This window comes from Varanus komodoensis, unplaced genomic scaffold (assembly GCF_004798865.1).
Source record: "Varanus komodoensis strain SLA01 unplaced genomic scaffold, ASM479886v1 scaffold11, whole genome shotgun sequence".
NCBI classification, from domain to species: domain Eukaryota; kingdom Metazoa; phylum Chordata; class Lepidosauria; order Squamata; family Varanidae; genus Varanus; species Varanus komodoensis.
In genome coordinates this window covers 6,382,334-6,392,419 of record NW_025335317.1, presented here as the reverse complement: position 1 = coordinate 6,392,419, position 10,086 = coordinate 6,382,334, and positions in this window count along the sequence as shown.

Here is a 10,086-nt window from a genome sequence, read left to right as displayed (position 1 = left end):
TTACGTTGATGTCTTGAAACTTTTTGGTTTTCTGGCTTCTGGGATGAGTGGAGAAATTTTTGTAGAAATGTTTCTGGCCAGTGTAGAAAGAGCTGCATCTTCAAAGCTGGAAATTTGACCTCAAAGAAGGGAAAGGGGGCACTCTGATGGGTGAAAAGGGGAGGAGACAAGAGAACCCAAGGTTTGATGTGTCTTAAGCTGGAGGAATGTTGTCCATGGGGTTGCGAAGAGTCCATGGGGTCGCAACTGAACAAGCTGCTTCTAGCCTCCTTCCCTCTCCCAATGAAGAGCCATCAAGCCCATTTAGCAAAAATGCAAACGAGAGAGAGCAAGGAAACAAAGAAAGCCACTGCTGCTCCTTTTGCCTGCCAGATCCAGCCCAACCGTAACCCCCAATCCCAGAGGCTTCCCAAACAGTGACAGCACAGACTGGATGGATCATTTCAGGTAAAACCCTTTGAAGCAGATAGTCTCCTTTAATCAAAAGAACTGGCACAATTAGCCCCTTTTCATAACTCTCCTGCTGACGAGGGCAGTGATACTATGGCCCCTGGACATCATCTGGGAGGCTATAGGATACTGACTCCTATAGCCAAAGTCGAAAGCAGAGCTCCAACTCAGACGGTGTTGATGGCACCATTGAGGGAATCTACGCTCTAAACCTGCCTCACAGCTGGTGCTGAAAGAGCTCACTGCAGGCCTTCCTGAGGTCGGACATTCAACCCTGGGGTGTTGCGGTGGGCAACGAGATGAGGACGTTGCAGAAGCTGAGGGATGCCATCTCCTTTGTCCTCAGCAGCCTTCTCCCCTCTGAAGTGCCCCAGCCAGAAAACTGAAAATAGGCACCTAGGGAAAATGCAGAGAAGAAGGAAAAAGGAGGCAGGGATTGGATGAGCATGGGCATCCCAGTTGGACTGTGCGCTAAGAAAAACTTCCAGTTTCCATCCTGTCTGATGGGCTCATGGCAAAGCAGTAGTATTTTACGGCTCTTAATAGTATGTTGATGGCATCACTTTTCAACCAGATTTTTTTTATTTAAAACTTTTGTACCCCATCCGCCGCTGACATCTCGGGATGGCTCCACCGATGGATGTGATGTTCCATATTTAGCATGGCCTTTCTGCTGTGTTGTAGCATAAACATTTCCAAATCTCTGCTCCATTAAAGACCAAGAAGCGATTCGGTGCAGGTAGCATGCCTTGGCAGGTAGCTCCACCGCACACCAACAGAACAAACCCTCAAGTGGGAAAGGAGCCATTCCTGGCCAGCTCGCAAGAACAGAGCAGTTAGTAGTCAACTTCCCCTCCCATACCATCTTTGCTGATCACTGACAACCATTCAGTGATGATTGAAAATTAATCCAAAATTAGGAGAGCAAAGGACCGCTCCAGCAGAATCAAACCCCCATTTGCTCCAAGCTAGTCTTAGCCCAGTTTTTCCCACAGAGTTCGAAACACAGGGCTGCAACCCACCACAATGAAGAGGAAAGAGAAGAGCAAGATAAAAAGCTTGCCTTGCAGATTCTTCCTTATGAGGACAGAATGTATTATGTTGTTGTTGTTCTTGTTAGGCACAAAGTCGTGCCTGACCCATTGCGACCCCATGGACAACATTCCTCCAAGCCTTCCTGTCCTCCATCATCCCCCAGAGTCCACTTAAGTTCACACCAACTGCTTCAGTGACCCCATCCAGCCACCTCATCCTCTGCCATCCCCTTCTTCTTTTGCCACCTATTGTTCCCAGCATCAGGGTCTTCTCCGGGAGTTCCTCCTTCTAATTAGGTGGCCAAAGTATTTGAGTTTCATCTTCAGTATCTGGCCTTCTGAAGGGCAGTCAGATTTGATCTCCTCTAGGACTGACTGGTTTGATTGCCTGGTGGTCCAAGGGACTCTCAGGAGTCTCCTCCAGCACCACAATTCAAAGGCCTCAGTCCTTTGGCACTCAGCCTTCCTTATGGTCCAGCTTTCACAGCCATACCTTGCTACTGGGAAAACCATAGCTTTCACTATATGCACTTTTGTTGGCAGGGTGATGTCTCTGCTTTTTACTATGCTGTCTAGATTTGCCATAGCTTTCCTCCACAGGAACAAGCATCTTTTAATTTCTTGGCTGCAGTCCCCATCTGTGGTGATCTTGGAGCCCAGGAAAATAAAATCTGTCACTACCTCCATTTCTTCCCCATCTATTTGCCAGGAAGTGAGAGGACCGGATGCCATGACCTTAGTTTTCTTAATGTTGAGTTTCAAGCCAACTTTTGCACTCTCCTCCTTCACCCGCATCAAGAGGCTCTTTAGTTCCTCTTCACTTTTTGCCATGAGAGTGGTATCATCTGCATATCTGAGGTTGTTGATATTTCTCCCAGCAATCTTAATTCCAACTGGTGATTCATCTAGCTCCGCCTTTCTCATGATGTGCTCTGCATATAAGTTAAATAGGCAGGGTGACAGTATACAGCCTTGCCGAACTCCTTTCTCAATTTTGAACCAATCAGTGGTTCCGTGTCCAGTTCTAACTGTTGCTTCTTGACCCACATATAGGTTTCTCAAGAGACAAATAAGATGGCCTGGTACTCTCATCTCTTTAAGGACTTGCCACAATTTGTTGTGATCCACACAATCAAAGGCTTTAGCATAGTCAATGAAGCAGAAGTAGATGCTTTTCTAGAACTCCTTCGCTTTCTCCATGAACCAGTGTAGGTTGGCAATTTGATCTCTAGTTCCTCTCCCTCTTCAAAATCCTGCCTGTACTTCTGGTAGTTCTTGGTCCACATACTGCTGCAGCCTAGCTTGTAGGATTTTGAGCATCACTTTGCTAGCATGTGAAATGAGTGCAATGGTGCAGTAGTTTGAACATTCCTTAGAATTGCCCTTCCTTGGGATGGGAATGTAAACTGACCTTTTCCAATCCTGTGGCCACTGTTGAGTTTTCCAAATTTGCTGGCATATTGAGTGTAGCACTTTTACTGCATCGTCTTTTAAGATTTTGAATAGCTCAGCTGGAATACTGTCACCTCCACTAGCTTTGTTGTTGCTCAGACTTCCTAAGACCCATTTGACTTCACATTCCAGGATGTCTGGCTCGAGGTCAATGACCACCCCATCATGCTTATCAGGGACGTTAAGCTCTTTCTTGTATAGTTCTGTGTAATCTTGCCACCTCTTCTTAATCTCTTCTGCCTCTGTTAGGTCCCTGCCATTTTGGTCCTTTATCATGCCCATCTTTGCATGAAACATTCCCTTCATATCTCCAATTTTCTTGAAGAGATCTCCGGTCCTCCCTATTCTATTGTTTTCTTCTATTTCTTTGCACTGTTCATGTAAGAAGGCATTCTTATCTCTTCTAGCTATTCTCTGGAATTCTGCATTCAACTGGGTGTATCTTTCTCTTTCTTCCTTGCCTTTCACTTCCCTTCTTTCCTCAGCTATTTGTAAAGCTTCCTCAGACAGCCATTTTGCTTTCTTGCTTTTCTTTTTCTTTGGGATGGTTTTAGCTGCTACCTCTTGTACAATGTTGTGAACCTCCATCCAAAGTTCTTCAGGCACTCTGTCTATCAGATCTAATTCCTTAAATCTATTTGTCACCTCTACTGTACATTCATCAGGGATATGATTTAGGTCATACCTGAGTGGTGTAGTGCTTTTCCCTACTTTCTTCAATTTAAGCCTAAATTTTGCAACGGGAAGTTCATGATCTGAGCCACAGTCAGCTCCTGGTCTAGTTTTTACTGACTTCATAGAGCTTCTCCATCTTTGGCTGCAGAGCACATAGTCAACCTGATGTCTGTGTTGACTGTCTGGTGATGTCCATGTGTAGAGTCGTCTCTTGGTTTGTTGGAAAAGAGTATTTGCTATGACCATCGTGTTCTCCTGACAAAATTCTACCAGCCTGTGCCCTGCTTCATTTTGTACTCCAAGGCCAAACTTGCCTGTTATTCCGGTTATCTTTTGGCTTCCTGCTTTAGCATTCCAATCCCCCATGATGATAAGGACATCATTTTTGGGTGTTAATTCTAGAAGGTGTTGTAGGCCTTCATAGAACCGGTCAACTTCAGCCTCTTCAGCACCAGTGGTTGGGGCATGGACTTGGACTACTGTGATGTTGAATGGCTTGCCTTGGATTCGAACTGAGATCATTCTGTCATTTTGGAGATTGTATCCCAATCTCCAAAATTGCTTTTTCTACTCTTTTATTGACTATGAAGGCTACTCCATTCCTTCTGAGGGATTCTTGCCAGCAGTAATATATATAGTATAGAATGTCCTATAGCAACCCTTTTTCCTGCACTACAACTTGATGCTGCTTCTGTGCAGATGGAGGAGCTCCTGCTTCCTCGAGAGCACAGAATGAAGTGAATCGGGTCCTCCAACTCACACTATCCCATTTGCAGCTCGATATGGAGCTGCGCAGGAAGACAAAGCACAGCCCAGGGGACAGCCTCCAGAGACTCTTCAATGTGACAAGCAAACTATGAATTTGCTTACCTCATCTGGAGGAAACGGTTCCTGAAAGAGACCAGCCATCGCCTGCCATTAGCTGTTGTTTGCCATAGCAACACCTTCTCTGTTTGGGTCCCAGGATTCCATAAGAAAGAAGCAGGAGCAAAGAACCAAGACATGCCAGGATCTGTGCACTCCAGGGATCATGTGGGGAAATTGTGGGGCAATACATGGGAATACATGAGGATGAGTTGAGGAACTGATCTGGTACAAAAGGGCCCATGCAGGGAGCAGGGAGATTGAGTAACGTTCAACAGGCTGTTTTGGAGACCTGATTTTTCAGGATCCATTTCTATTCACCACTTGTATCCTCTCCCCGAGAGAGGATTAAAAACTCAGGATAAATCTGGAGTCCAGCTCAGGCTTGTCTCTTCCCCAACAAGCCAGCTTTCCTGGTTCACATGTCATGCTAAGCAACTCAGGGATGTGGTAACTCTCCATTGTTTAACAGTAAGAGTAATCAGCAGCTGTTGTGACCTCACTCTGAGCTGTTGTAACATGTGAACCAGGTACTTTGCAAGGCAATTGATGAACTGGTTATCAAAAGAGTCTTGGACTTCTGTATAACCTACAGAATGTAATGCTACAAGGTAAGCAATACCATGATCACTTTTAAACAAGGTTTTCCTAACCCTGCAGCCCAACCTTGGATTGATATTATCCACACATTGAGTCATGTGTGGCATCTGTCCATACAGAACTTGCTTCCTGAACATCTAAAAAGAATGTAAGACACTGTTTTACCAGTGTCAACACCAAATCCAAAGAATTCAAGAGGGAAAGTAGTTTGCATGTACTCTTTTTGGGGTGGTGATCTTTATATGAGAGGGAAGTTTTCCAGACAGTAAGTCAGGAAAGGGAACATTGGGGCAGCTCAACCGCAGTTTTGGGATGCTAGCTAGCATGGGGCAAATCATTCAGTAACATCCAACTAGGCATCATTGCATTAATGGTTGGATGAATTCAGGACATGAATTCAGACATTGGCTAAGTCCATTCAAACTTAGGGGTAAAACAGGGCAATTTTTGAGTTTGCTAAAATTCTTTGAAATTCGCGTTGAAGCTCATTTCAACTTGCCGGTTTTTGTCAAGGTGAGAGAAGTAATGAGTTGCATCCATTTTTAACCTTAGTCAGAGCAGAACAATGGAAAGGAATTGGGGTTTTGTTAAATTGGCATTGGATAATACCCATCGTGCCTATCAATTCTGCAGTTCCTTGAGTTTGTGCAGAAAAAAATCAACATCTGGGACATGTTTGCACAGGACCTTTCCATTGTGAGAACAGATCCCCATTTTCCTCTCACTCAAAATATTTAATGTTTGGTTGAGGAACCATGACACATGTGTTAAATTGCTCGTAGCAAATTGATTATGGCTTTTGCAATCTGAAGGGCTCTGTTTTGTTTTTTCCTTTTCAAAACTCTCAGTAAACCCTGGGTTGCTAATTTCCATATTTCCCCCCCTTCCTTCCATTCTGGGTCCCCGATTTCTGATAACTGGATGCACATTTGAACAGCTTTTCTTTCTTCTATTACTCTGTTGCCGGACAGCACCAGATGCCTCCATTTCGCGATCCCTTCACATTTACCTTGCCTCCAAATTTTCCATTTTGTCTAAAAGTCTGAAGAGCAATAACTAACTTGGGCAAAAGGCCCCTAGATATTTTCCACCAAAACTCTCCACTGAATTGTATGAGGAAAACTGAGAATTATTAATGGAATTATTATTGTGTCCCATCTAGCAGACAACAAAGCTTTGGCAGCACACTTGAGTTCAGTCCGCTATCATTCAGGACTTGTTTCCTGGACACAGAGAAGCAATCTGCGCTAGGACACGAACTGAAACTCAAAGGGGCAAGTGCCAATCTTGGTCTACAAGTCTGTAGAATGGCCCCATTTGGAATGCCACGCACCTTGTACCTCCGCCCCCCCCCCCCCGGAAGTTCCTGCTAAGCTATAAGAGGATTTGTGCACACATCCTTTCAGCTGTCAATCAAACATGTCAGAACAAACCGGCCAGGCTGAGCTGCTGTCTCCCAGTCTGACAGAAGAGGGAGAGATCCCTAAACCGAGGATATCCACTGATGAGCAGCCGCAGAAATCTATACACTAATCCTCGCTGACCATGTAATTTACTTTTGATTAACACTGAACAAACAGCATCTTGTTCTCTTTCTCCATGAGGAGAGACAGTTCAAGATGCCTGCCTAGAAAAGCTGTAATTAATCTCGCGTAAAGCACAGGATGGTCTTGCCTAGCAAAAGCTATTTTTAGGAATATTTGTTCTGCGTTGCATTTGTCAAAGGAAATTGAAATCCCTTGTGTGCCTTGTTCTCTTTCATAGATTAACCAGTCACATAATTTGCCCTGCTGTGAAATCAAAAGGACAAGCACTTGCAATGGGAATAACAGGGTCAGGCATCCTGAAAACAGAACTCTGGCCATTGAGTACAAGAGTAAGGCACATCTCTCCACACCACCCAGTTTGTTCTCAGTGTCTCTGTCTCAATCCCTAAATTTCCAAAGGTCAAGAGCAGACTTTTTGTGGAATCATATAAGAGTTGGAAGGGGTCATGAAGGCCATCAAGTCCAACCCCCTGCTGTTGCAGGACACCACGCTACACCATCTAACTCGGATTATGTATGGACATGCACAGGGCGGGCATGTCGTGAGTGGAGCTGGCTGGAGTCGGGGGTCAGACTAGATGGCCCGGGGGACCCCTTCTGACTCACTCTGTTACTATGTTTCTATAATGTTGTGACCACATATTGAAAGAATGTCTCAGCTTACTTCAATACTGCACTGAGGATGAACAGGCCATCGTGTCACGCCTTCTGAAGGCACCAAGGAACAGATTTTGGTTGGCTGCCCCAGGAGGAGGATGTGGAGAGACAACCTGTGATGGCAGATCCCAACTCCATGCTGAGTCCACTATGATTCTTGATTTGGAATGTGCGAGGACTCAAAGTCCTGCATCAGATTATGTTGTTGTGATAAAACTTCAGCTTGGCTTTTCCTTGAAGCATCTTGGAAGACTCTGCTTCCAATTTCTTATGCAATAAGGGGGATACAAAGATGATGATGACTTCATCTTCTCAGGCAGGATTAGTTTTTATTAGAAGGGGCAGAGCACATCATGAGAAAGGCGGGGCTAGATGAATCACCAGCTGGAATTAAGATTGCTGGGAGAAATATCAACAACCTCAGATATGCAGATGATACCACTCTCATGTCAGAAAATGAAAAGGAACTAAAGAGCCTCTTGATGCGGGTGAAGGAGGAGAGCGCAAAGTTGGCCTGAAACTCAACATTAAGAAAACTAAGGTCATGGCATCCGGTCCTCTCACTTCCTGGCAAATAGATGGGAAGAAATGGAGGTAGTGATACATTTTATTTTCCTGGGCTCCAAGATCACCACAGATGGGGACTGCAGCCAAGAAATTAAAAGACGCTTGCTCCTGGGGAGGAAAGCTATGGCAAATCTAGACAGCATACTAAAAAGCAGAGACATCACCCTGCCAACAAAAGTGTGTATAGTCAAGGCTATGGTTTTCCCAGTTGCAAGGTATGGCTGTGAAAGCTGGACCATAAGGAAGGCTGAGCACCGAAGAATTGAGGCCTCTGAATTGTGGTGCTGGAGGAGACTCCTATAAGTCCCTTGGACCGCAAGGTGATCAAACCGGTCAGTCCTAGAGGAAATCAACTCTGACTGCTCTTTAGAAGGCCAGATACTGAAGATGAAACTCAAATACTTTGGCCACCTAATGAGAAGGAAGGACTCCCTGGAGAAGAGCCTAATGCTGGGAACAATAGATGGCAAAAGAAGGGGACGGCAGAGAATGAGGTGGCTAGATGGAGTCACTGAAACAGTTGGTGTGAGCTTGTGTGGACTCCAAGGGATAGTGGAGGACAGGAAGGCCTGGAGGAATGTTGTCCATGGGGTCATGATGGGTCGGACACGACTTCGCGACTAACAACAACAACAAAGAAGCTTAAAAACATTGTTTAAAAAAGGAAATACTTTATTCTGTATCCATCAAGTTTTGGCAAATCATGCAAACTATGGGAAGAACCTTTCCAGATAAGCTGAAAATATCCAGGACTTCTTCCAACAATCTTATTAATCCCTGGCACTTGTTTCTGTGCCAAGGATGGAGCCAAAAATGTCTGGTTGTGCATAAATTTCCCTCCATGTTTAAACCAGAGCGCAAATTCTGGAAAAATGGGAAGACCACTGCTCTGGGTATTGCCTCCTTCTTAATTTTACCCCACCATTATCAGCCTGCCGTTTTGCTTTTCTTGCCAGTCGAGTGGGAAATGGCTGGAGATAAAAAGCCTCAAGCTTCTTAGCCTTCTAATGCTGCTGTTGGTAAAAGGCAAACGCTGAGGGAAAATTGAGCAAAATTGCCCATAATAGTCAGTTGTAGCTTTGTACAGCTTTAAAGGGAGCTTGCATTCTTGGAGAAGAGATCTATTAAAAGATCTTCACCAAGGTAACTAAATATAATCCCCATGTGAAGGGGCAGCTTGTCCCTGAGATCTAGTTGTTGAGAGATACAACATAAAAGGAAAGATTTCCTACTTGCTTGTTGGCTTCCTGGAAACATCTGCTTGACCAAGAGGATGTGGCACTGCATCTGTCCGTCTTGTGGCTTTTATGGTCACATACAGAGGCAATGTGGGTTATTTTTAACGTATTTTTCAGCACTCTCCAGCTGAAAAGAGTTCCCAGGAGGTTTACATAAAATAGAAGTTAATTCCTACTTGCAGGCTTGCAATCAGAAACAAAGGAAAAGGAGGCGGGGAAGATGATGAGGCTCACGCATCAGGTACAGATTAGACCAGTAGTCCTTCTAACCCGGCATTCTTGCCGGCCAGATGCTCACAAGTAGGATATGAATGCAACAGCACCCTCTTATGCATGTTGCGCAGGAACCAGTATAGACCAGCATATTCCTTGATGCTACAGAGCACAGCATATAGCTTTCAGACTAGTACCCTCCATAAATTAGTCCAATCCCCTTTTAAAACCATCCCAAGTAGACGCTCCTACATCTTGTAGAAGTGGATTCCACAGTTCAAGAACAGAAAAAGTCCCTTTACCCTCCCACCCATCAGCTTCATGGGATGATCCCAGATTGTAGCCCTTTGTGGAGGAAATGTTTCTCCTGATTCGCTTTTTCCACACCGTGTATGATTCTATACACCGGTCATGTCTCCCCTTGCTCATCTTACTGCTATGTTGAACAATCCCAGCTGTTGCAACTTTTCCTCCCCATGCGGTGTGTGTTACTCCATCCCTGCAATGGAGCAACACAGATGGGTTCTTAACGACTGCCCGGGGAGGAAACAGCTCCCAGAAGAGGAGGAGCAGGTCTCTTAGGAGAGCTAACGGAGAAACATTTTTCCATACCCATCCTTCCCCCTTGATGGTTTTGCAAGAGTGATGGTAAATGGAGGGGCAACTTACTACTGAGATGGCTGGAGATTAGGTGCCGCAGAGCAACATTTAGGTTTTGCAGCTTCTTAGGGGCTTTCTTCTACACCACCCGTATGTGGCCCCTTTCCAGAGTGTCCCACGCGCACACAT